The sequence below is a fragment of the Mauremys reevesii genome, linkage group 9 (assembly GCF_016161935.1).
Source record: "Mauremys reevesii isolate NIE-2019 linkage group 9, ASM1616193v1, whole genome shotgun sequence".
Lineage (NCBI taxonomy): Eukaryota > Metazoa > Chordata > Testudines > Geoemydidae > Mauremys > Mauremys reevesii.
In genome coordinates this window covers 101,785,648-101,807,426 of record NC_052631.1, presented here as the reverse complement: position 1 = coordinate 101,807,426, position 21,779 = coordinate 101,785,648, and the positions used below count along the sequence as shown (strand labels likewise).

The 21,779-nt window shown below is 43.3% G+C and overlaps 1 protein-coding gene across 7 annotated transcripts in view; it reads left to right on the top strand.

The window, feature by feature from the left end:
* The window catches only part of HTR2C (5-hydroxytryptamine receptor 2C), a 653,091-nt gene that overhangs the window by 445,855 nt on the left and 185,457 nt on the right, over positions 1–21,779 (top strand). The window contains exon 1 of one of the 7 annotated variants that reach the window (XM_039488611.1): positions 8,462–8,543. The exons of the other annotated variants lie outside the window; for them this stretch is intronic. The gene's annotated coding sequence lies outside the window, so the exon portion shown is untranslated. Of the gene's footprint in view, positions 1–8,461; positions 8,544–21,779 lie in introns of those variants that run through there. 7 annotated transcript variants of the gene reach the window in all.

The following is a 21,779-nucleotide window of genomic DNA, read 5'->3' as shown; positions in this document are numbered from 1 at the left end:
GGGCAAAGTGACAATGAAGGAGCAACCAGTAAACACCAATGAGGGGGGAAGTTATTTAGGGTGATGCATGAGGTGAAGGAATGTAGAGAAAATACAAGCTTAGTATCAGGAGAAAAGCTCCCTGACAGGGAGATGCATTAGGCTCAGGTTGTGGAGTAGTCTTCTAGGAAAAGAGCCTGAAGCCCCATTGGTCAGCGTAACTAAAACTGGGCTAGAGAAAACACTAGTAAATATTCCTGGGAACACACCTGCCTTGGGAAGGAGATGGGCTGGATGACCCAGTAGGTAGCTGCCTCCTGTAATGTCTACAATTATCATGCTGCATGACCCGCAATCTGGGACTGAACAAATATGAATAACTGACATGTGTTACTAGGGGCGTGAAGTACAGTTTGATGTTACCATAGATACCTGTGATACTATACGAGTGGTAAACTAATGTGAGTTAGCTCTATGTGACATGACTGTGACACACTGATGTGGTGTGTGACTTGAATTTCCTCTTTGTATAAACAAGTTGGACCCTTTGTGGCATGATTATGGGAATTTGTTACCAGCATGTCAGTCTCACAAGATGTAGAAGGTTCCGCTTGGAAGCAAAATGCAGGAAATAACTGAGAACCCATGGAACCAAAAAGGAAAATCAGATTTGCCAAATAACTGCCAGCTGAAATCTGCTGACTTTCCCAGAACTGCTCAGAGGCCTACGGTTTTGGTATCATTCACATTTTCGTACACGTCACTAACATATGTCAAATGAATTAACACACACATTGCTATTCAGCTTGGTTGGCACTAGCAATTCAATGTGCTGAATAAAGATGGTTGTCTGACATCAACTATATGTGGAAAAAAATATAAATGTTTTATTTCCTCATACCTGATTGAAAACCTTTCTTTTAAAAAAAATTAAATTAAACATCAGTTAGGAAGACAGAAATAAAAGAGCAGGATCTATTTCCACCATTTTAGAAGGCAGTTTCAAAGGGGTAAACCAGTGGCAGATCAGTTATATGCAGTGGTTAGGAATATGGATTGTGTTGCCATCATTTTGCATGTATTTCCTTATGCTTAGATGATTTACTGTAGCTCCATGAAGGGAAAAAACATTGCTTTGTTCTATTTTTTAAATTAAAATAATAAAGAGTCTCTTCTGGATGATAGTTCAATTTATGTGTCTGCAAAGTTTTGTGTGTTTAATAATGTGTCCGTTGTCTTCAATAGTGCAGATTTGTGAAGGAGGGCAAGTGCGAGTGTGTTCAGGAGAATAAGGATATGGACCGGAACACTTTGGTGCGGGTATATGCTAATGTAATGTTTGGGTCCCATGTAGTCTGTGCCACTGTGATCATCCAAAGGAACTTTACCATGGGGTTAAGGAAGGGAAACAAACAAACAAACAAATAAAAAAATTGGGAGGGAAGGGGGAAGAAGAAGTAAATGAAACCTCTTCCTGACTTAGACCAGAGCCGCAACATTATTGCCCAAAGCAAGTTTACTACAGGCTCTGCAGACACGGAGACCCCAGCTGGTCCTGTGACTAGATGGAACAGGGCTTCAGTTCTGGGAAACACCTTCCAGTCCAAGTCTGTCACAATGACCAAACCCTCACTGTGATTTGACCGCTGTAAAGATCAAAGCAGAGACCAAACCCTTGTGAGTTAGAACCAAAGGTCACATTTTTTGCTCATTGTCACAACTTTAAAAAAATAAAATAAAAAAAAAAGCCAGAAGACTGACTGGCTCCTTTTGACCCTGACTAAGGCCACTGAGCAGTTCTGGGAAAGTCAGCAGATTTCAGTCCTGCTGCTCTCTCCATGTGACATCTTTCCTCATACCACAAAATATCTTCACTGACTTCCCTGTTCCTTCTGCATCCAATGTAGACTGCTTTACCTATGGAAAGGGAAAGACTCCTGCCATGACATCTCTCTCGTTGAGTTGCTAGCAGAGAACTAGAGGTCACAATATATACAGTACAGTTGTATGTCCTCCCATCATCACTCCAGCTGGGTAAGCAGTAGCAGCTGCAGCTGTCTTTACATGGACACTAACTTTTGTGCACATTCCCACTTTACAGTTGCATTACAACCCTAACTACCGGTTATGAAAAAGTATGTATTTTCCCGATGCAATTTTGCACTTTGTTGCTCCTAACTGTTCCTACAAAAGGGAATTGTTTAAAAATAACCCCTTGTCCCTGTAAGGGTGCTTCTCCAGAAGGCAGAGTGCTCAATGGAAGCTTTCAATTTCCAGGGCAGAGAGATCTCGCTGTTATTCCCATTCATTCCAATGAATTGTATTGGACTCTTTATATTTATTGCCTCATTTTATAACATTGAACTAATTTTTAATTTTAATAACACAAGCTGTAATCTTTCTTAGGTTGCTTGGAAGTCAGAAACGCCACGAGCATCTTCCTGAATGCTATACTCGTTCCCGTATTCATCTGCATTATTGGTGTGTCAATTGCAGTTTCAGAACGGAACACTGACAACTTGAGCCAATAATAAACATTAATTTCCCAATGTCCTTGCCTCCTACAGTACATGCTTTTTATGTAATAGCCCTTGATGAAGCTGGTGAATGTGTCCTATAGTGAAGGGCTTTGGGATCCTCACATAAAAGATGCTGTAGGCTTATCTCTCCTCCTACAGCAAAGCTTCAGAGGCAGATTTCTTCTGTGCTGTGCTCTAGTCATGGGGATATGTTTTAACCTTTTGCAGACTGCAGACATATGGAATATGCTGGATACACAGAAAGAAACAGTGCAGCCCACGGGGAAGGGAAGAGATCAGATTACTACTTACAATTCTGGAATAGACTGTCCCTCAAACAACGGCTTGGTAGGATGTGTCTGAATGCTCAGTCCATGCATTATTTTGAACTCCTTCCATCTGTATATTGCGCTAGAGGCCAGATGCATTATGCATTGTATGTGGAATCTGGGCCCCACCGAAGTCAACGGTGGAAAGACTCATTGACTTCAGTGGGGGCATGATTTCATCAAGTATGTTTATTTCCTCCATTCACAACTGTAGCAGAGAAGAAAAGACAATAGGAGGAGGATGAGCCCACAGTAGAGGTCCAATCTGCAGTCCCCCATCACAGAGCTCGGCTCCCAAATCCGAATCCGCTACATTTTAGTCTTTGTTGGAACCATGAGAAGAGTTCACTGAGATATTTCCTTCCACCTTGAGTCTAGGCAAATGGCCTGCTTGGTAATGTAAAGCAATGTTCTGCCTCTCCCTAGTCCTGCCACAGGACTGTGAAGTAAACAATTATGATTATGTGTTTGTGTTATCATAGCACCGACAAGCCCCAGTCATGGGCCACGACCCCGTTTCTCATGTAGGTGGCCAGCTCTGTGCTTCTGGCCCTGAGTCACACCTGGAATGTTGTGTGCCAGCAAAAGGCCCATCTGGAGAACTCTGTACTGACAGTGAATTCAATGAGCAATGAAAACCAGAATTTTCCCGACATTGCCAGTTAGTCAAAACTTTCTTTCTCTCTCTTTTTTTTTTCTTTAAATTTCCAAAAGTTTTCTGAGAGTATAACTGGGAGTTTACTCAGGGATTGAGACATGGAACCTTGAATCATGATGTTGATCCCCATAGACACCCAAATAAAGAAGAGCTGTGTGTGAAAGAGTGAAAAAAAGCAGGCTGGAAAACAAGAGTCACCCTGGGACCCAAGCATGCAGGGAGAACCATAGAACGACATTCAATTTTTTTTTTTTTAAATTTGCACTGCTGCACTGGCACCAGCCAGTTTTGTTGCTCGCTTAGGTGAAGTGAAATTGAACAATGGCTGTTCTATGGGGCGTGAGAGAGCACAATCTGCTTTCTGAACAGTGCAAACGTTGCTGCTGCTGATTATTAACTTAGTGGGTCTGTAACTTCCCTTTTTTGAGAAAATACATGTATTTGATCTAAGCTCTTTCTGTTTCTCTTCTACAGCCTTAGAAATGTTTTATTGCCATTGTCTTCCAGCTCTGCTTACTTTGTTCACTCTGTTATGGTCCAGATGAGTGACCCAAGGGAATGGCCATGATGTTGCTTCTCTGATGATACTATATGTGACCTTCCTGATTAGACTAATGGGCAGTACATCTGACACTAAGCCACTCTGCCTTCCACCGACTCTGACCTTGATCTAGCCTCTGTTCTCAGAGGCTGGTGGCTCTGTTTCTGAGGCTGGGGTTCACTTATTAAAATTCTGCCGTCCAGAGTGCACAGCTTAGTAATATTACCTAGTATGGCCCCAAACAAGAACCAGTTTTCTTTCTTTCTGTTTTTTTTAAGGTTTTGACTAGGTGGAAAAATATTTCTCCATCTGTTACTTTCTGTTCTACTAGTGAGCTCTCCAGTGGGCTCACGGGTGGGTTTTGCCTTCCTCTATATGCAGCACTAGCGTTTTCAGACAGCAGCCAGAAGAGGTAAGATCTTACCTGGACAAAGGCAGAGGGTGAAAGATGCCATGTCTCATAACCATGTTCCCAGAGTGCTCTGCCTAACCTTCCAAAAGGGCGGGTGACAAGAAAGAACCTACGAGGGCTCCTCTTTGAGGACCTTCAGGTGGATAAGCAGTTCCCTTGCACTACCTGTCTGAAAAGGAGCGAACCCAGTGAAGACTCAGTGGCTCAGGCCACACCTGCAAAATGTTGTATGTGAGTCAACAGTGCCTTGGAATCAAGAGATGATGACAGAGCCAATGGAACCAGCATGAGCACTTCACCCTGGTCCTTTCCTAAAGGGAGATTATCATCCATCAGTATTTGAAGCACCACTGTTGTTAAAGTTGGCACATCACCATCTTTTCAGATGCCTATCCTGACCCAAAGGGAGGCTTGAGACAGCTGGTAACAGATGAGGTTACTAACATCCCGGGAGAGGTTTTTGAGCAAAGGCATGGCAAGTCTGGAATCATGTCCTCGGTGATGGAAGTTTTCATCATTTGGTCAGTGATGGGCCATGGGGCTTTTTTTTGGTTTCCAGCGGCAGTGAAGGCCGTGGGTCCATGTCATGGCGATTGATTGCAACTTCCTAAGCACACCCAGAACCTTAGTACTGAGAAAGGCCCAAGTAGAGCAGGTGAGGAGTTTCTCCCTTCCTGCTATTCCATGGAAGCACTCAGACTGGCCTGCTACTGATTGGTCTCATCTGAGAAGTCGTAAATTAATTCTGTAAACTAACTCAGCTCCCAGGCTGACAAAATCCAGGTTAATCAGATTTTGTTACGGAGACAAGAAAATGTTTCTCAGTGCATTGCTTCTTTTGTATCATTTACCTTTGTAGTTTACATGCAATACATATTGCCTGCATTTCAACTGCAGCAAATTTGGACATCAAAATACTGTTTCTGTTTTCTTCTGCAAGCCCCCAAAACTTCTGTCCTTCAGCGACAGGGCCCCTGCTCAGATATTCCAGCATATGCTAAACTTTTGACATCAGTGACATCTTTGATTTAAAGCTGGAGCTCATAATCTCCCTGTTTTGAAAAGGTAAGTCTGGTTAGCTCTGAAAGGTATTGCTCAGCAGTGAATAAATCCTGATGTCTCCAGTTCCGTGCAAGCTGGGATGTCTCAGCGGGAGCGCGGAGTCTGCAACCTCAGGGCTGCAAATCCAAGAATCTGCTAAAAGAATAAAAAAGGTAATTTAAATGTAAAAATGTGCTGAAATGTTAACTGATGCTAGTTATTTACATGTTCTGCTGCACCTGGTTATGTTGGGTTGCTCTATTTTCTAAATGATTCTGTTAAAGTGTCTAATATGTAGTGAAATAAGGCTTTAAAGACCAGAGGGAACAGATGCTGGTTTATTATATTAATTTTAATGACCAAAATCAATACCTACGGTAAATTATGTACAACCAAGGAATGAAATAAAATCCATCAATAATATATTGTAGAGCACATTTTTACTTGAAGCAGCCATCTTTGTTTGAAAAGTAGAGGTAAACCCATTTCAAATGTTATCTTTATGACTGAATTTTGATTAGCTTCCAGCCCATTTGAACTGTTGGAAGTAGCTTCTCCCTGCCTCCACCCCTGGATTGATGTTACACTTTCCTTAACAGAATGCAGTATTTCAGCCTGCTTTTTCTGGGGCCCTGAATTAAGGCTGTGATGGAATACACCCCTGTATTCACACCTTACACACTAGTGTAATAATCTTTGTACAAGGCATGCCTTGTAAACTTTGAAAACTCACAATTTACTAGTCATTATTGTCCAGGTAAAACATGTGTGGCAACACTGTATGCGAAGTTATATGATTTCCCTGTATGATGTTATTGACATGTGTTCCAAACCTCAAAGCCCCGCCCAAGCAGATATTGGCAAACACACCTGTCTTGAACAAAGGAGTGTATGTTTGCCTTAATTTTCATTTAAGCAGTAAACAAAGTCATCAAGCAGGAAGGGAAAACAAAGGGAGCTCAAACAGGTGGAAAAAAACAGCAGGGAACATATTTCGACACAAACTCTTTGTCTCCCAGATCCCAGCTGGAAATGTTTTTCATGAGGTGGACTGAAATTATAAACAGAAGGGGTAAACACCCCAAGAGACCCCCCTCCCCCGCACTCTCTTTGCCCATCACATTCTCTGCACCCAAGATGGCAAAAGGAAACAGCTGTTGCACTTTGGGGGAGGGGTTCTGACCTGAAGAGTTTGATCAGTAACCTGGCTGGAAGCATGTGGGAAGAAATTTTGCTAGAATCTAATATAGTTTTATCTACTATAGTAAGTGTTTTATCTTTATTTTTCTTGTAACCATTTCTGACTTTTATGCCTCCTTACTTGTACTCACTTGAAATCTATCTCCTTGTGGCTAATAAACTTGTTTCACTGTTTTATCTAATCCAGTGTGTTGAAATTGAAGTGTTTGGGTAATGCTACTTAAAAGAAGATGGGATATTATTCTCTTAAAAGAATAATGGACTTAAAATAGTCGCACTGTCCAGGCCAGGGCTGGGCATACAGGATGTGCATTTCTGGGGGAAGATCCGGGACTGGGGTGTGTTGGGGTCACCCTGCAATGTAACACAGGCTGGTGAGAGACAGGGTAGCTGGCAGGCTGCAGTTACACACAGATACTCAGGATGTGGCTGGTATGCTGGAGGCTGTTTGTGAGGAGCCCAGGTGGGAGCTACAGCAGTAACGCATTGTGAGGCACCCAAGGATTCAGGGCAGGGGTGATGCAGCCCCCCCACTGATCTGGATTGTGCCCTGGTATGTCACAAAGGCTTTAGGAGGAGTTGTGATTCTTCATTCTTGGCGACACTTTAGTTCCTAAACCATTTCATTGTTATGGTTCTCTCTGAACCACTTGATTTTTGGTTTCACATTTCACGGTGCTGTATGGTAATAGTATAGGTATCCAGGAGGTCATGAAAATGGATGTGAAAAAGCCAACCAGATACAAAAGTCAATAAGGCAACAAATCAGTCAGCTGCATTGTTAGAAATTAAAATAATAGCCCCCTATCCTGCATCAGAATCAGCTAGAATAGACCCTAAACTCCTTTGCAGTTGCACTGACTTCAGTGGAAAGGTGCAGTGATCCACTCTAGCTAATCCCAGTCTAGCTAAAGTTTAAAAAAATGAGAACTATGAATGCAAAACATCACAGCTAAAAATTCCTTGTTGATACTAACTGTGGGATGTCTCTCTCAAGGGCTGATTGGAATTATTTCATATCTTTGCCGTGGCACAGATGTAATGTTGTCCACCAATGACAAGAATTATTTCCATAAAGATTCCCTGCCATGTTGTGCTTTCTGAAGCACTCTCAATGGCAGTAGATAATAGTGACTCATAACAGACGCAGTGAAGGAAAGAGCAGCTCATTTTAACTTCTCTACCAAAAACATGGATCACATTTTGCTATTAAGAGAAAAAATATCCAGCCAAGTGCAGATATGGGAATGTGGAAATAAAAGGGGAGTCAAATCCCTCTTCTCATTGAGCTCTGTGAATAGCACGTGATCATGATTTTAAAGAAAATGAACATGTAAGCAGCAAGTTGTCCCTCCTGTAGTAGATAAAAGCTTTACAAAGATCGAGGAAGAGAGATTTAAGGAATGTCTTAGCCTCCTTTGTTTCCCTGGCTCTCCTTCAGGCTCTGAACTATCTCAAATAGACTCCAAATGTTTATAACTTATTTCGGTTGGAAGGTAAATCTCTTGGTGTTTCTTCCTTTGCCTTGCCTCAGTCTAAGACACAGCACCCGCAGGTTCAAGGCATTCTCTTAATTTATACTTGTTGACAAGCCCCTAACACATTTCCCCATCATTTTTCTAAGTCGCATACATCAACTGCATGTGAAACTGAGCATATGTTACATTCCTTGGTGAATAACTAACAGCTTCAGTGTTAGTCAAGAGGCTTTCCAAAGAACACACGTGATGGGGTCTGGGAGGTGCTGACCACTCTGCAATTCCACTGATCAGCACCTGGCACGTTTGGGGAGTGGCCCCCTAGAAACTAAGCTGCCTCAGCGGAGTGCTGCATTTCAGTGGATTTCAGTGCTGTGGTCCTGCTGGTAGGTAGGAACCATGCTGCCTGCCAGTGCAGCGCTCCTTACCGCCATGGAAGGGCAATGTGTGCTGTGTTTTAATTAGCATCCTTGGAACAGCGGGTCATGATGGAGAAGGTGACTTGTAGGGGAAGGCTGGGTTAGGATTGATTGATGGCCACCATCCATTTTGTGTTTTATTTCATTTACCCATATTGGCTGGTGATCAGTGGCTGTTCTTTTCCCTTGCCTTGTCCTTTGCTTCTGTAATGTGCCTGACATATTTATAGTTATAGTTTTGCGGTAGCTGGATGGATGGTGGGTTCTGGTCGTATTTTTGTACTGCCAAATATAATCCTAGAAATGCACAAATGCGTTACTTGGTTCTAAATCAGCTTGGTGTGAAAGCCAGGTGGTTGTGCATAAATTTTGCATTAAAAATATGAAATTGCCACAAATACATTTAGCAGCCGAGCCAAATCTCACCCACTGACTCCCCTAAGGCGAGGAAGAGTCTTCCTGGATGAGCAGGACCCGTCCAGCGACTTCAGCAGGATCCAAAACTTTTTTTTCAGTAAATTTCTAGCCCTTCTGCTTGCAAATAAAACCTTAAAAATAGACGGTGAGCCAATGATACACAGCCCAGCAGTGAGAGCATTGCTGCTGTCCCATGGTGAAGCCTTAGCGGAGCCCAACTCTGGAGCTCTGCCAACCCTGCAGCCTTTCCCCATTGGCAGCCCCAGCGGTTCCCTGCCCAGGTTCGGGGAGGAGAACAGCAGATTCACTGCTCCTGCTCCGCCTCCAGCAGCTCCCATGGCCCCTCCCTAAGCTAGGAGGGAGCAAATCCAGCCTGGGGCAAATTGGCTTGATGAAAGCATTAAAACTATCATATATGGACCAGTCAGCCTAGAAATCTTACACTGCCTGAGTAGCGAGTTGTGACTATCTATTATTATTTGTTTTGTGGTCTGCGAGACATTAGTTGTGCTGGTTTCAGTCTGCGCCTTGTTGGACAAGTGTCTGCATTACACTGCACACTCACCAGCAGCCACACACCACACAACAAAAACACTAACCCAGGAACCTAACCTTGCAACAAAGCCCGTTGCCAACTCTGTCCACATATCTATTCAAGTGACACCATCATAGGACCTAATCACATCAGCCATGCTATCGGGCTTGTTCACCTGCACATCTACCAATGTGATATATGCCATCATGTGCCAGCAATGCCCCTCTGCCATGTACATTGGCCGAACCGGACAGTCTCTACGCAAAAGAATAAATGGACACAAATCTGACATCAGGAATCATAACATTCAAAAACGTGTAGGAGAACACTTCAACCTCTCTGGCCACTCAGTAACAGACTTAAAGGTGGTAATTTTGCAACAGAAAAGCTTCAAAAGCAGACTCCAACGAGAAACTGGTGAACTAGAATTAATTTGCAAACTAGATACCATTAACTTGGGCTTGAATAGAGACTGGGAGTGGCTGGGTCATTACACAAATGGAATCTATTTCCCCATGTTAAGTATCCTCACACCTTCTTGTCAACTGTCTGGAATGGGCCATCTTGATTATCACTAAAAGTTTTTTTTCTCCTGCTGATAATAGCTCATCTTAATTAATTAGCCTCTTAGAGTTGGTATGGCAACTTTCACCTTTTCATTTTCTCTGTATGTATATATATCTTCTTCCTATATGTTCCATTCTATGCATCTGATGAAGTGGGCTGTAGCCCACAAAATCTTATGCTGAAATAAATGTGTTATTCTCTAAGGTGCCACAAGTACTCCTGTTCTTTTTACAAAAATCACAGCTATTGGCAGCCAAGGTCAAGGTCATTAGTGAAAGTATTGAATAGTACCGGACGTAGGAGGGACCCTGGCGGGACCACACTAGGTAAACCTTCTCTGTTTGATGTGGGAACCATGGGTAACTAGTCTTTGAGTACAGTCTTTCAACAAGTTGTGCACTCACCTTATAATAATTTCCCTAGTTTTCTTATGAGAATGTAATGAGGAACTGTGTCAAAAGCCTTATTAAAGTCAAGATATATCACATCTATTGCTTCATGCCCATCCTCTACAACAGGAACCCTGTCAAAGAAGGAAATTAGGTTGGTTTGACATGATATGTTCTTGACAAATCCATGCTGACTATTCCTTCTAACTCTGTTGCCCTTTAGGTGCTTACAAATTGATTGTTTAATAATTTGTTCCAGGATCTTTCCAGACATCATTGTTGGACTGACTGGTCTATAATTCTCTGGCTTCTCTTTGTTCCCCTTTTTAAAGATAGGTCTCGTGTTTGCCATCCTCCCATCCTCTGGGACCTTATCCGCCCTCCTGAGTTCTCAAAGATAATTGCTAATGGGTCTGCGATTGCTTCAGCTAGTTCCTTAAGTACCATAGGAGGAATTTCATCAGGCCCTGCCAACTTGAGTACATTTAACTTATCTAATAAATAGTCTAGATGGACCATTGATCTAACTCTGTAGAGCTGTTCTTAGGATATGAGAGAGATCTATGAAATCATGACTGGTTCAGAGAAAGTGAATAAGGAAGTGTTATTTACCCCTTAACATAACACACAAACCAAGGATCATCCAGTGAAATTAACGGGCAGCAGTTTTAAAACAAACAAAAGGAAGTATTTCTTCATGTAACACACTGTCACCCTGTAGTCATATCTGATCTCACTTGTGCTTGGCTGCCCTGCCCTGTGTAGCCTGATGGATAGATTATGAATAAAATTCCAAGTTACCACTATGATGGCTGATAGGTTCTTGTCCCAAGATCAGGCCCAGTATGATTAGAATGATTACGTAGTTGGGAACCCCGATGTGCACATGTGCAGCACTCACACTATAGGAACTCTTCTATAGTTCCCAATAAATAATGTATTAATACATTTAGCAAAGCCCCCCACGCTCTAACTCAGTAAGGTAGAGAGAGATAATACAGACTGTACATCTGAACATCCATGCTCACACCATCCCTTGCAGAACAACCTGAACTGTTAACCATTATCTTCCTCATCACCGTCACCTTCTTCATCCTCCTCAGTGGCCATCATTCTGGCCCCTCCCAAGGGCTACGTCTCTGTCTCCTACTGCCCTAGGATGACACTTTTATAATATGTTACACTGACGTTACCATGTCTAATGCATATTCGATAGGGGGGTTCCTTGTATGTATTTCCTTCCCTTACCAATGTTAAGATGTCCTTCTTCTATAGGTTAGTGTATTTATGATTTCACCCCATTATCATATACATCAGTTCATTGTCATGGCACTCTTGCCGTTGGATGTTCTGACCAAAACCTTCCAGAAGCCGGTGTCAGTTCATGTTCTGTGGTTGGCTGATGTCATTATGGACAAAATACCCCCCTACGCTCTACTTCCAGTTCCCCCAAACTTGTGTGTTACCCAAGTTTATCTGTGCCAAAGTTCATAGGCCTCATGCTAACTGCTGAAGCCAATGACTTACAGAATACAATACATATATTATACATATTATATAATACATAATATACTTACAGGATACAAAGCAGAATATAAGACAAAGCAGTGAATATAATAGATGTAAGCTGGCCCACTGGACTCCATCCTGTCACAACTGTTACCTTGTCATTCCTCTGTTAGTCTGTTCACCTGTTGCATCGTAGACCGCCAGCACCCTGGGCCAGGGAGTCTGTGAGTTATTTGTTTTGTGTGCTGCGTAGTACAATGAGACGCAGATCCCTGTTAAGGTGTCTGAAGCATCAATAATAAATAACAGCAGTTATAACATTCTGGCAGCCAGGGATCACTGAGGCACAGGGACAAAAGCCAGCCCCCTTTTCATGCCTCAGATGCCCTCTCCACAGCAGCTCTGTGTTATCCAGAGACTCCCTTTACCCCAGGGAAATTCTTTGATGAAGCCCTCTTCATAGTTTCTTTATGTGCAAACAACTGTAGTGGAGCCCTATACTCGTACCCTTGATGCCTTGCATAGTGCGTACAGCAAATGTTCACCAGCAGTGTGCGTTGTCTTTTGAGTTCCGTTTATTCAGTATGTGGAGAGCACAGTCAGGAGAGTTCTCCCGGGAATCAGGTACATTAGTATGCCTTGCTCGACCTCTGAAATTGTAATTACTGAGCTCACAGAGAATGCTTTTTCCTTTCTGCATATGCATAAGTTATTGAATGGAACCGAAACCATTTATGCCTCTCTTTGGGGCAGGCTGTGGCAAGTAGGTGTTTGGGAGCAAAGCTGAGGTCAGAAACTGGAGGGTCCGACACCGCATGCACTTCCATGCCCTCAAATGGAAATAGGAGTTATTTCGTGTAGCAGAGCCTAGGATGCTGTTTAAAATCAATACCTTTGAATGCTCAGTAATGAAAGGGAAATGCATTCGCTGCACATTAGGCGAACGCCTATGAAGATTTCAATTATGCTATGCAAGGATTAGAGCTTCATGGAAGAGTTCATCTGTATTAAAATTGGCTGTAAACTCAGCAGGCTTAACACGGTGTGGAATCATGCCACCAACCATCCGATTGCCTGCCCAGTGTGAGACTCAGGAAGCAAGGACGCAAAGGGCTAGAGAAAAAACATCTTTATAATTTAGGTCCATCGACACTAATGATTACATTGTGTGGATACAATGCAATTACCTTATGTCACCCCTATGGAATGCTGGGTAATGGCCCCATGAATTTTGACATTATCCTAAACAAGAGCATTAAATATCTTGACCTGTAGATGTCTACATAATTATTTATGATTTATAGCACAATTGGATTAGATGGCACAGTGCTTAAAATGCAAGCGGCAGCTGATGGCCTATCTGCATGAGGGCTCCCCAGGTTGCTAACACCACACTGGGGAAGCTAAACCAGTTTTAGCAGTGCTGGAGGAGGAGGTTTGCAGAATTTTTATAGGGTAGAAGAGACTAAAGGTGAATAAGGTAAAGTCCTTCTCCTTACAGGTACCCCCTCCCCCCAGGGGAAATGCCATTTTGGGCATAAATCCGTATATGCGGCGACAGTCAAACTTCGATAATGTCATTTTTCAGGAACTTGAAGCCTTCAGCAAGTGTAATAGGAAGAGATTTGACCTGTGTTTTGAAGCCAGAACTGGGTAGACCAGACAGAAAGGTGATTATCTGTATCACATCAGAGCCTAGAGAGCCCATTTTGCTAGGCCCCGAACAGGCACACACTGTCCTAAGGTTTTCCAGTCTAAACAGAAAAGCCAGCTACAGGGTGGGAGGGGAACTGGAGGCACAGAGAAGTGAAGTGACTTGCCCACCTGATGAAGGAATAGCATTCAGGTCTCCTGGCCCCCCATCCAGTTTGCAATCCACTAATGAATAATGGTGCAGGAAACAAGTTAAACACCTATTTAACCGCCTGACCTCTTTGTGGCACGTGGAAATCTCAGAATCCTAAAATGAAAGATTATTCTTTTTAGTCCAATTCAACACAACCTGCACACTAAAATAGGCAAGATCCTGTGTTTTATATGCACTTTTGCCAATGCGGGAAGTTATGCACCCTATCACAAACTCAGATTGTGCCCCGGCAGAGAAATGCTTTCAGACATATACTAGGAGACCAGAAAAAGAAAAGCTGGAAGGTGAAATGTTTATTGATACAAAACCCTCAAAGGGTGAAACCAATTTTAAAAATGCTCTGTGTTTCTTAAAAAACAATATAGGCATCCAAAAGGGTAATTTGCTATGGATTGTAGGCAAGGCATTACTTTGGGGGCTTTTGATAAGTCAGGCATTCAAACTGCAAATAAACAGAGCACAAGATAGAAGCATAAAGTTGAATGAAATTAAGAAGCTTGAAACAACTGCATTAAAATGCGGTTCTAGAAAATGTATAAAGAAGTGGTTATCACTGGGGCCTCTGAGGTACTACACAGCTAACGGTAAGTATGAAAAAAGTTAATTCACAAAACTGATTAAAAACAGTTAAACAAATGCAACATAGACAGCTTCCCTCTACTCTCAAAATACACCACCCTCTCATTTCAGCCACCTATCTCTTGTTTTTCTTCCTTTTTAACTTCCTTTAATAATCTGTTTTGGAAGAAAAACTTATATTAAAGTTATGGCCTGGATTATGATGCATTTCCCTGCCTTTGGGTACATTTGAGGTATTAGAGTCAAAGAGTTGAAGTCCAGAAGGGACAACCAAAGCATCTAGGCTGACTGCCTGCACAGGCCGCCAATACCCGCACCCTAAACCCGACAACCGAAATTAAACCCAAGTATCACAGCCCTCAGGAGACTAACCTAATATGTCCCTCTGCTGAGAATAGGAGGGACAGAGGCGCACTGGTGCCTGAGGCCTCTGCAATGGCAGGAACAGGTTTAAGTGAGATCCACCCAGATAATCCTGGCAAGTATCCTGTACTCCATGCTGCAGAGGAAGGCGAAACCCCCCAGAGGTTACAGCCAGTCTGACCAGTTAGTTCTTTGACATTTACACACTCAGTTCTGGTGATCTCAATGCCTGATGATCTCAATGGAGCTGCACCTGGGATGAATTTGGCCCTCTGTCTAGGGTGGCCAGATGTCTGGTTTTCAACAGGAAAGTCCAGTTGAAAAAGGGAACCTGGCGGTGTCCAGTCAGATCTACTGACCGGACACCCAAAGTCCAGTTACTGGAAATGGGGACGCACCGAGTCATCACCCGTGGCCCCTACTCAGCTGAGGCCACCTGCATCGGGTGGCTGCAGCTCCCAGCCCCAGCTCTGCAAGTGAAGTGCTCCCAACTGGGACAGGGAGAGAGAGAGGGGAAGAGCAGTGAGTGCCTGGGGCGGGGGGAAAGAGGAGTGAATGGGGAGTGGAGCCTCAGGAGGAAGGGGTGGGGTAGGGCGGGACCTTGGGGGGAGAGGCAGGGCAGGGGAGGTTCCGACATTCCTGGTGAAGTATCCGGTTTTTATATATTACAAAGTTGGCAACCTTACCACTATGAGATGCTTCTGATAGATAGATCTCTCTCCAGTTGAAAATGCAGAGTCAATAAAAAAACAAGTATATTTTTTAAAAAGGAAGTGTACGTTTCTATTTAATCTGGAACACCTAGTTCAGGATCACTTTCTTTTGCCAGGTTTACTTTATATTTGATTAATTCTAGAAGATGGATTTTGACATTTAAAGTACGTGTAATAAAAAGAGAATAATGACATAGCAGGGATTACAGAGAAATATTTGCTCTTGAAAATGGAAATGGATCTTGAATAGAGGTTGCATCATATCTAAGAATAAAAGTAAAAGAGGGAATGTGAATGAGTGATTGTGTTGGGGATGAATAGTCTTATAGAGTGACAGAGGAATAAGTAGGAGCAGGGACCTTGGAAATTCTAAAGCAATAAACTAAAGGAGTTTTAAAAATAGATTTGTATTATATGCTTATTATAGTCTCTACGTGTTCAGTCTGAGAAGGGCTACTGGGATGATCAGAGGAATGGAGAATCTATGATACAAAAGGAGACTTAAAGAGCTTGGCTTGTTTAGCCTAACCAAATGAAGGCTGAGGGGAGATATGATTGCTCTCTCTAAATGCAGCAGAGAGATAAACACCAGGCAGGGAGAGGAGTTATTTAAGTTACGGGCCAATGTAGGCACAAGAACAAAGGGATATAAACTGGCCATCAATAAGTTTAGGCTTGAAATTAGAAAAAGGTTTCTAACCATCAGAGAAGTGACGTTCGGGAATAGTGAGGACAAAAAACCTAACTTGTTTTAAGACTGATCTTGATACGTTTATGGAGTGGATGGTATGGTGAGACTGCCTACAATGGCATCTGGCCCATTGGCTACTAGCAAACATTTCCAGTGGCCAGATAAGGGACACTAGATGGGAAAGGCTCTGAGTTAGTACAGAGAATTCTTTCCCAGATGTCTGACTGGTGGGTCTCACTCACACGCCCAGGGTCCAACTGATCACCATATTTGGATTTGAGAAGGAATTTTCCCCTAGGTCAGATTGACAGAGACTTGGGGGGCTTTTGCTTTCCTTTTCAGCGTGCGGCATGGTCACTTGCTGATTTGAACCAGAATAAATGGTGGATGCGCCGTAACGTGAAGTCTTTGAGTACTTCAGTAACTGAGCCAGAGGATTATGGGCTTATTACCGGAGTGGGTTGGTGGGGTGGGATTCTGTGGCCAGCGATATGCAGGAGGTCAGATTAGATCATGTTGGTTCCTTCTTGCCTTGAAGTCCATGAGTCTGTGTTTTGTTAGAAAGCACATGAATTGCATAGCAGAGTTACCAGTTAACCAATGGACTCCATGCCCAGTTCAAGGGCTTGTATCTCAAACCTCTCTCGACTAGGCCCTCATGCAGAAGCCTCTATAGACAGCTGAGCCACAGAGTGTGTCCAGACGTGGCCTAAATCTGACCAGCATGGGGAGCAAGGTTTTAGTGTGCGGCCCACACAGTAAACAATCCGCTTCCAGCCTCAATCCCTGTTTAAATATGGGGACTGTGCGCTCAGCTGATGGACTGTCAGGAAAGACCATGTTCAGAGAAGAAAGGACCAGTGTTGAATAAGGGCTGAACTATATGATAGGAGGCTAGCCTATAATTAGTAAAGGATCTTCCCAAATACCCTTCAGGCATGAGAACTACGTAACTCATCTGCTAACGGAAGATCTGGGTGACTAGAGTGGGATTTTCAACCTCTCTGATACCGGATGAGAACACATTTAAGAGGCTAGGCAGAGACCATGATGGGTGCAGTATCTTGTTTTTTGAATTAATGTATCATAGTCAAGTTAAGAATGGCTCTTGTCTTTATTTGACTGCAACTTGTCACTGATTTAGGGTACACACATTAAAAATAGCTAAGCCATTAGGGATAAGTGATTAAATACATTTTACTTGACCCATCAGATGTGATTATTCCTAATAAAATTAAACCCAGAGACACTCTAGTGGTTGTGTTTCAGGGAAAGGGTTGGGAGAGTAATTCAGATCAATGCAATACAGAGAGATAATGGAGAGTACTTTTTATGTCAATTACAGCAAATAGTCATAGACCAATCTTCCACGCTGAGGTGAGAGCAGTTTCACATGCTTAACGTTAAGTACTTTTTAGTGAGGTGTCAATAATTTCTCGCTCTCAAGTGGATTGACAGGACACTTGCACTTTGGGTTTTCTGGTTTCTAAGCAGGAACATGCAGTTAAATTCCTCTTCCTAGTTTCCAAGTCTTTGGGATCGACTGTACTGAGGATTTAAAATGTCACACGGAGTGCTGTTGCCATTAACATGTATACCAATCGCTGTCATTCCTTAGATCTGCATAGTCTGTTTCTGTATCGTTAAGGGCAGTAATCCACCTGAGCTGTCTGTGGGGTTTCTGAGAGGTATTGGTAGCCATCTCAAGTCTGTTTAAAGTATTGGTACCATGCTTTTCTCCTAGCTACTTACTGATTGTGTTGCTCTGTCCTTCAGTGATAGTTGACAGAGCAGGAACAGTAGAGGCTGGTTGCATATCACACTCTGTTCAGTTTTTAGCTGATGAGGCTCAACCAGCAGTACAAGGCACGTGCTGGGGAACTTGGCAATAGTTTTAGTGAGAATGATGGATGGATTCTCTTCACTGTGTTTCAGCCTGAGATCTTTTCCAAAACGGATCCATTACTGGATAAAAGATACAATTAGAACTAGGGATGATGCTTTATTTTTAAACTCCGTTTAACAAATAATGTACATTGTGTATAGAAAATGACCGAGCTGGTAAGTTGTTTGCTCCTTTCCAGTATGCAGCACAATGCAGTGCCAAACAAACACAGTGCTGGTGTGTTAATGAAGCAGGTAGCAGTGAGAAGCCCAAAGGAAGATGCAGTGAAAGAAGTTCACTGCCGATGCCCACCAGGCACAAACTTTAAATGAACAAATGAAAATAGGGTTGAAGTGGGAAAAGAGTGGGACTGCATTGCACGGGGAGCTATCAGTGCCTAATGTGCGCAGACAGCACAACATCAGGTACCAAAAAACAATATAGATTCTCCTTAAAAACAAGGTTGTTAAGCGTGAATAAAAGAATGTCACAAAAGCAACCCGTATAAATACAATGGTGGATTTTTATTATAAGGTATAAAAAACTCTTCTGCTATAGTGCATCTATACCTCCCCTCAACCTGAATTATTCTGCTTTGGTTGTTTGCTGTATTAATCCTGCTGTTTTCTTGTAAATGTGCTATATTATTTCTTTCCCCACCTTCCTCCCCCACTGTTCAAATGCCTTTTGTTATTCCTGACTAGAACTAAAGTGTTGCTTTTGGTTTGCATAAAGGTTGGCAAATCACACACTCCAAGTCAGGAAATTACAAAAGCTAAATGCTGTTCCCAAACCTTTAACTCAGCAATGCTGCATGTATGCCAGTATTTCTCTATTCCTCATTTCACCGGTATGTGTAGCTCTGAAAGTATTATCGGCTGTGCCCCATAGGTACAGGGTGTAGTGGAAGGGGCAGAGAGGAGCATGTCTCACCATCCCACTGCAAACTGAAGGGAGGGTTGGCTTTCTGTCTAATCCAGCAGCCACTCTTGGGTTTCTAGAGCCCCTATCACCATGTATCTACACGCTGAGGGAGTTCTAAACCTGCCCCAAAGGCGCTCACCCTCTCTCTAGATACTGCCATATCGTCCCTGCTGGCAGTGCTGTCTGTGGCTGAAAAGCACTTCCTGGGTTTCATTGGAGTGCTGAGATTGGACAATCTGATGGTGCTGGCAGCGTTGTAGCCGTGTTGGTCCCAGGACATTAGAGAGTCAGTGGGTGAGGTACGTATCTTTTATTGGACCAACTGCTGTTGGCGAGATAGTGCTACGGCCTCACACTCCTGTCTTTCTCTCCCTTCTTACTGAGATTTTGCCCTTACAAACTAAAGGAGAAATTGAGTGACAGGCTACCCAGGAGAACAGTGACCTTACGGTATGGAAAGTGCAGAAAGAAGCCAAAAAGGGTAGAGAATTCCCCCCTGCGCCAACACACACACAGCATCTCTCCCACTTACAGTGATATTAGGGGTACTTGCAACAAGAGAAGGTAAAATACGTTCCGACAGAAATGGGATTTTTCAGTCCCTTAACAACAAATGCCCTTTGGATGGATCTCTGAGTCCAGCCGTGTCCAGCCTTTCAGCCCAAGGACGGAATATTTTATTTCAAACAAGCCAGACCACTGGGTGCAAGTTAGAGCAGCCCGAGGTGGCTCTGTCTGTGCTGTGGCTGGGGATTGTCCGGTCTAAGCATCTCCATTCCCCACCCCCGCTCCTGGGCTGCTGTTGGGGAGGGAACCATCCTTTGCTAGAGGCGCCCTGGCTCAAGTTAAACTGTCCCGCTCTCCCGCTCTCTGGGAGAAGGAAGCCGGCAGATCTACTCTTTCCTCTTTCTCCTGCAATGGAGCAAGTGGCCGGTGGAGGTGCTACTGGGGTAGGGGGTGCAGTGGGGGTGCAGAAATCCTGCCTCCTACGCAGAGGAAGGGGCCTGATGCAAACACCTCCACTGGGAAGTGCCAAGGTGCAGCGTGCGGAGCACGTTTTCAGCTCACAAGCCAGTACACATTTTCTTCTTCGCACAGGCACCCTTGAGGGCCCCGGTTTGGGGCCCATCTCTCTGCCTTAGGGTGCAGTGCTGCAGATAGACAGGCTGAATGTTCTGCAAGGCCACGCCAACACAGTCTGTAACTTTGCAGTGACGGGAAGTCATAGTCACGGGGAGGAAAGTGTAGCCCTAATGTTACAGCCTGGGTTTATAAGGACAATGGACTTGGGTCACTTGTTTTCCCTGTCGCCTTTTCTAGCAATTAGTTTGAACCCATTCTCCATTTAGCTTATTTTAATTACATGGCTGGTGAGCTGTGACTGAATCCCCTGGCTGCACGGGGGATTCATGGTCCTGCGTCAGTGCTGGGAAGGAGGCTAGGATGACAAAGCTGCAGAGGGAGAGGAGGGGACAAGGCGTACAGGGGCAGAGTGACTAGAAATCAGTGGAGAGGCAAATACAATAGACACAGGGAGCAGGGATGTGGGGGAGGTAGAAAGGGAGCCAAGTTCAAAGGCATAAGTGGGTCAGAGACGTAGGACAGGATCAGTGCGGCAAAGGAAAGCAGCTAGAGATGAGTGCGTGCTTCTCAGATGCTGCGTTTGTAGGCTGTCTGGTGTAGTAATACTTATTGTACAGAGACCAGGACTTCTTTGGGGCTGTTCCATTTAGTCCTTCAGAAACACTGTACTTAGGAGCAAAGTGATAGCTAATCAATCATCAAAAGGGTTTTTTTCCTTCCCCTTTTTATAAGCTAGAGTATTCTGTGGTAGCATATGATGAGTTGCTAAACAAGCGAAAACAAACGAACATATTGTAATGAGATGAACAGTCTCCAGTTGAGAAGCATTTTAAATAAAATTAGGTGCGTGCTTGGATACAGACACATGGCTCAATTGCCATTTTATTAACGTTATGGGATTGCTGTTTCATATGTGAGCATTTGCCCTAGGGTGCTTTTGAACAGTGAATTCACCCAGTCAACTGTACAGGACAAGTATCTGGTTGGGCCACAGCTAGAGCACATCTTTAAATGAAACACCTGCAGAGTGCTATGGAGGGCTACAGCAATCGGCGGTTACTCTTTCAAAGTGCTCAGGTTTGCTGCAAAAGCAAGATGATGATGACAGTGATATAAATTTAGAAGGACAGTGTGGTCAGATCACAGAGTGAAAAGAAAATACTGAGAAGATGCAGAAAATTGGTCCAGCTGCAAGTTTCCACTATAAAACACTGTCTGTGCAGTTAATTTATTCACAGGATAACAAGTTAGAAAAGAATCAGTTCAGAGTCCTTTCATTGTTTTCCAGATGAGGTTACACAGAGGTCTCAGTGATGTTTCATTTATATTCCAAAATTCAGGGAAATTACTAGTATGCAAAATGTCTAGAATTCATTCTCTGGAAGGTTGCTTTCTAAACTGGCCACCAAGCAACCATTCTACAGAGAGCTCATTTCTAGGATGCATCCTTTTTGGAAACAGATTTCAGAGTGGTAGCCCTGTTAGTCTGTATCAGCAAAAAGAACGAGGAGTCCTTGTGGCAAGGACTCGTCCTGTTTGGAAAGTTCTTCAAAAAATTCTCTCTCTCTCTTTCTCATTGTTTTCAAGACAGTATTGCTCCACTGTTGCAATTTTCCCATCTCAGGTCTTCTAGTTCATTAATTAAACCTTTATTAAATGTTTAACTGAACAAGACAATTCA